Source organism: Rattus norvegicus, chromosome 1 (assembly GCF_021556685.1).
Source record: "Rattus norvegicus strain SHRSP/BbbUtx chromosome 1, alternate assembly SHRSP_T2T, whole genome shotgun sequence".
Taxonomy (NCBI): domain Eukaryota; kingdom Metazoa; phylum Chordata; class Mammalia; order Rodentia; family Muridae; genus Rattus; species Rattus norvegicus.
This window is the reverse complement of record NC_141534.1, coordinates 97,352,361-97,358,360: the sequence shown is the minus strand read 5'-3', so window position 1 is coordinate 97,358,360 and position 6,000 is coordinate 97,352,361.

The window sequence follows — 6,000 nt, the reverse complement described above, 5'->3', positions numbered from 1 at the left end:
ACCCATTTTCTGACTGGGTTGACTTAATGACTGACTCACCAACCGTACATCAAGCCATTGACAAAGGACACTTCAGTGGTGATTTAGATTTGTTTATGTATCTATTTCCTGTGTGGCTGTCTTGTCTGCATATACATCTGTGTGCCTCATACACATCCGCTGCCCTCGGAAGTCAGAAGAGGGCGTTAGAACTGCGAGGACTAGAGTTGTGAGAGACCACGCAGGTGCTGGGACTAGAACCTTCCTCTGCAAGAGAGGCCAGTGTTCTTAACTGTTACCCTTCTCTCCAGCTCCAGTTCAATGGTTTAAAGTATATAAATGGAGTTGTGAAACTATCACCACCTCCAGGTTTAGAACACTTGCTCCCCCCACCAACCCAATCTCATGAGCACTTGCTGCTCATTTCCTGTCAGCACCTCTGTGCTGCTCACCCAGCTAACCACTGAATCTGCATTCTGTTTCAACACCCTTTCTCGGGACTTTTCACACCAGTGCCATTGAATCTGTGGCATCAGGTGGTTGGTGTCCTCCCAATAACACGTTCCAAGTTCCTCCATATTGTTTTTACTCTTGCCGTAATTGTCAAGGAATAGTCCACGGTCTGCATTCATGGCATTTTGTTCCTTCCGACGCACTCGATGGACACCTGGGTTACTCCTTTCTGTCCTTTATTAATAATGCTTCCCCGAGCATGTGCTGAGGTTTCTGGGTGAGCATATTTTCACTTCTCAAACAGATCTAGCTGACTCGGGGTAGAGCTGCAGATGGATTTAATGCTTAATCTTTGAGCAACTGTTTGGAAGGAATTTTTTTTTCACATCTACTCTGGCAGTGTATAAAACATCCCATTTTGGCACAGGCACCCAAGCTTTTCGTATGATTATTCCTTTTCGTTTTGGTGGTTGTAATAGGTGTGCCATGGTTATGTCTCATTTGGATTTCCCTAAAGGCTAAATGATGTCAAAGGCCATTCTTTCCTCTCTCTCTCCCCGGTCTCACCTAGCCCATGCTGACCTTGAACTGACTAGAGAATGTAAACTCTGTCCCCACCTTCTGCTTGCTGAGATTTCAGCACACCTACTTTACGCAGTGTGGGGAATGAACCTAGCACTGCCTGACCGCTAGGCAGCCGCTCTACCAACTGAACCACATCCCTGCCTTGACATATTTTTATGTGGTTATTTTCTATCTGTAAATCCTCTCTGGTAAAATACCCCTTCATGTTACTGTGTAGCTCTGGGTGGACTGGAACTGGCTATGCAGACCAGGCTAGTCTCAAACTCCCAGAGATCCTGCCTCTGCTTTTCAGCATTAAAGGTGCATGCTATCAGTTTTAAATTGAGTGCTTCTTTCTGTCTGGTTCTGTTAGCAGAAGTAGGGACGGAATGCAGGACTTGTGGGTGACACACAGATGCCCTACATTAACCCAGGCCCTCATTCCTGAATGAAACTTCCTCTTCCTCCTTCCTCTTCTTCTTCCTCCTCCTCCTTTCTCTTCTTCTCCTCCTCCTCCTCCTCCTCTTCTTCTCTCATTATATCCCTACTTCATTTTCTCCTCACTCCACTCATTTCACTCCCCCACCCAACCCCTGCCCAACTCCCCCACCCCAACCCCAATCCCTTCTAAAAAGAGCAGGACTTTCAGGGATATCAAACAAGTTGCAATAAGACTGGGCACAAATTCTCATTTTTCAAGACAGGGTTTCTCTGTGTAGCCCTGGCTGTCCTGGAACTTACTTTGTAGACCATGTTGGCCTTGAACTCAGAGATCTGCCTGCCTCTGCCTCCCAGTGCTGAAACTAAAGGTGTGAACCACCACCATGCCCGGCTCGACTTTCTCTCTCTCATTTTTGAGACAGACCAGTCTCGAACTTGCGATCTTCCTGCTTGAGCCCTGGAGGATTGGGGTTACAGGCCAGCACCACCATGCGTGATCAATCTGCGAACTTGTGGAAAGCCTGTCACCTTCAGCTTCCCAACTGCTGGTATGTAGCTTTGAACAACTATACCAGGCTTACGCTGAGCTTTTAATGCTTAATGTACGTAAGTGTGTGCAGACAAACACTTTCGTATGTAGCCCGGCTGTCCTAGAACCTTCTATATAGACCAGGCTGCCTTCAACCTTCCAACAATCGCTCCTTTGCTCACCCAGTGCTAGAATAATGGATGAGCACCCTCCTGCCTGGTTGAGAGTTTAAGGAATCCTATTTATTATTTTTATTTATGTGTATGTGCCCATGTGGGTATATGCCACATTCGGGCAGTGCTCCCCCACCTCCCATCACCCCCCACCTCCCATAACCAACCCAACCGCCATCTCCACACCCCAAACCCTGCCCCCTTTCACTGCACCTAAGGTGCTTGATCACATATTGGTGAGAAGTACATGGGCAAGAAATACATCAGGATGTAAGCTTGCCCTTGATTGGATCTGATGGGAAAGATGGCAGCCTTATGAGGTTGCCTCTTTAAGCCTTTGCAAAATGTGACCCATCACCCTTTTCTGGGAACCCAGAAGTGGACCCAGCCGGAGTCCATCATCCTTGCCAGTATTAAATTATAGCTTGCTGCAAATTTGGCTCAAAATTGTAGTAGTCTTATTCTCTCCTGGCGGGATCAACAAAACCCCTGTAATCGGGGTGACAAATGGTTGTGACCCACCATGTGGGTGCTGGGAACTGGATCCAGGTCCTCTTCAGGAGTGTTCTCTTATATAACCACTGAGTCGTCACTGTCTCCTCCCTCTAGCTGCTTCAGTGCTATGTGGTGTGTGGTTTTCTCACCGAAGTGTCATTTGTCCGTTTGCTTTAAGGCTCTTTTTTCTCCCCCTAGAACTTTCTTAAATTTAGAGCTACTTTTAGGAGCTTGACTACGTGTTTTGGAACGATGTTGGAGAATTTATCTTCCTTCACTCGGCTGCCTGAATCTGCATCTGTAGACTGCAGGGATGCTATCAAATTAATAAACTCTGCTACCAATATTTCTTCAAATGCTTTTAGGCTCAGCTGTTTGATCCCCTGGTCTCCAGTTGGAGGCGCTGTTTAGGGAGGCCATGGAACCTGTAAGAGGTGCAACCTTGCCGGAGGGAGCGGGGGTCAGTGGGATTAGGCTTTGAGCATCCAGAACCTCCGGCTTCCAGGTCGTTCTCTCTAGTTGAAGATGCCATTCCTCCGCTTCCTGCTCCGGCCTCCTCCACCATTTGACTTCTCCCTCTGGAACCTCAAGCCAAACCAAACTTCCCGAGTTGCTTCTGGTCCTAGGCCTTCATCAACCGCCACGGAAAGTGATTAAGATGGCTGCCATCTTGCCCCAGCCCCATGAGCATTTTTTCCATAATGGCACCTTTGAAATCTTTGTCGGATGTCTCTTTCCTCTGTTGGCTTGAGATGTCCTTGTCCATGGTACGATGGGTGGTTTTCAGCACTATGAGCACCTGAAGTCTTGTGACCTGCACTTCAGCTGCCATCTCTGGCTAAAGCCATTTTTATTTAACCAATCGTTTTAAATCAAGGAACAAGGTTTTAAAGGTAAGGATTCACTTGTAGGGCCCATTCCTCTAGGGACAGGATTTAGCATTACGATATGCAGCAGCAGACCAAACCTCTCAACAATTCAGAGTTTCTAACTGGCTTGAGCTTTCAGTCTGCTCCTCTGAGCCTTCATGTGCTTCTGAATAAAGCCTGAGAGTTTCACTGTACTTAGCAGAAGAAATAGGGGGAAGGAGAATTGGTCTTTCATATCCTCTACTTTGAAATCTATGGATTCAGCCAAAATATGGATGGAAAATATCATTAGTCCTGGCACTAGGGAGGGAGAGGAAGGCTGATCTCTGTGAGTTAGGGGCAGTCCTAGTGTACACAGCAAGTCCCAGGCCAGCTGGGGCTACTTAGTAATTAGAATCTAGTGTAGATGGGGAGGGGCATCTGAGGCTCCACCCCTCCTGAAAGAGTTCCTGGTTGTTACTTAAAGGTGTACACCACCATGCCCAGAGAGTTTCTCCTTTTCAACCACAGTTCTGGTCAGAGATCAAATCCAGCCCTTTGCAGTTCATTTGTGGAGTTTCTCCACCTTGGTTGTGTCCTGCTATATTACTACTTGTGGGGGAGGCAGTCTGGGGTTAAAAGTAGGTCCTTGCACATATCAGACAAGTGCTCTACACCAAGCCACAGCCCCAGCCCCTCACTGGGGGACTCTAGGCAGAGGCTCTACCACTGAGCCACGCCCCCAGCCCCTCACTGGGGGATTCTAGGCAAGGGCTCTACCACTGAGCCACGCCCCCAGCCCCTCACTGGGGGATTCTAGGCAGGGGCTCTACCACTGAGCCACGCCCCCAGCCCCTCACTGGGGGATTCTAGGCAGGGGCTCTACCACTGAGCTGTGGCCCCAGTTCTCACTGGGGGAGTTGAGGTAGGGAGAAGATGGCTACTCTTCTACCATACTCCCAGGCCCCCATCTTTTACTTCAAGACAGTGTCTCATTAAACTGCTGAAGCTTGTCTTGAAATTACTCTGTAACCCAGAGCCGATCTTGTACTTTTGATCTTCCTGTTTCAACTTCCTATAAGGAAAGTGGTTCTTTCTCCCCCCAGGACACACCCATCACCATCTTCTGCAATTCTTCTTAACTCTTCCTAATTCTTTTTGTGTGCCTAGCTACCCTTGGGCTACTCCCATGTCCAGGATCACACACAGAGCACAGCACCTTAGACAGCTTGAGAAGGGCTACAGTAAAGCCTACTCCTATGTAGAGGGCACATACCATTCACGTCTTCACAGAGAACACTGGAGAAACCAGGAATGTTATAGGCACAGGGGTGTCTCCTCTGCGAGATATCATGTGTACCCTATATATTTTGGTGCTCACTGACCTATCTCAGTTGGAGGCCACACCAGATCCTAGACCCTTATGCTACAGATCCCACCTTCATGGCCACATGGACTTTGACAAGGAGTTCCCTGCCTTTTTGCGGTTCCGTTTTCCTCCGGGTCAGGAGCAACCCCTGAGCTTCTGCACTCATCTTTTCCTGACCAGCAATGACCTTGGAGACATGTTTGTGTAGCACAGTCCCTGGGCCTGCAGAACGGAGGTCAGCTCTGCCCTCATGTTCCCTGCCATCTGTGGAATTTGCATCTCTTTTTTTTTCTTTTCTTTTTTCTTTTTTTCGGAGTTGGGGACCGAACCCAGGGCCTTGGGCTCGCTCGCTAGGCAAGCGCTTTACCGCTGAGCTAAATCCCCAACCCCTGAATTTGCATCTCTCTAGTGGCTGCTGCCTGGTTCTGCCACCAATACACTTACTAATTAGAACACTCGCAGTACAAGTGACCGTTTCAGTCTCAAGACTTTCCCATTTGTAGGGCTGCCAGATGGGACAGTGGGTAAAAGTGGTTGTGGGCAAGCTTGACAACCCAAGTTCGAACCATGGAACCCACATACATGTGGAAGGAGAGAGTTGGCCCCAGGTTGTCCTCTGATCTCTACACAAGCACTGGTGCAAACATACGTACATACACACACACACACACACACTCTACACACTCACACAAACACACCATATATACCATACACATACACACACAACACACACACACATACACAATGCAAACACAAACAACTATACCTATAACACATACACAAACACAAACACCAAAACACAAAAACATACAATACAAACACACACAATACCCAAACACACACACTGACAGACCACACACATACACACTCACACACACCACACACATACCACACACAGCACACATGCACAACACACAAACACACACATATAGCACAAGCACATACAACTATACACATGACACACAAACACACACGCAACACACAAAAGCATACAACACACACATACAAACATAACACTTGAACGAACACACACACACACACACACACACACACATACTCGTGTCTGGGCACCATCACAAATAAATAAAAAGGAAGTAAAAAAGACTTCCAATTCAGCAACTCTTCCTTCCCCAGAGCTCTGGTCCTCCC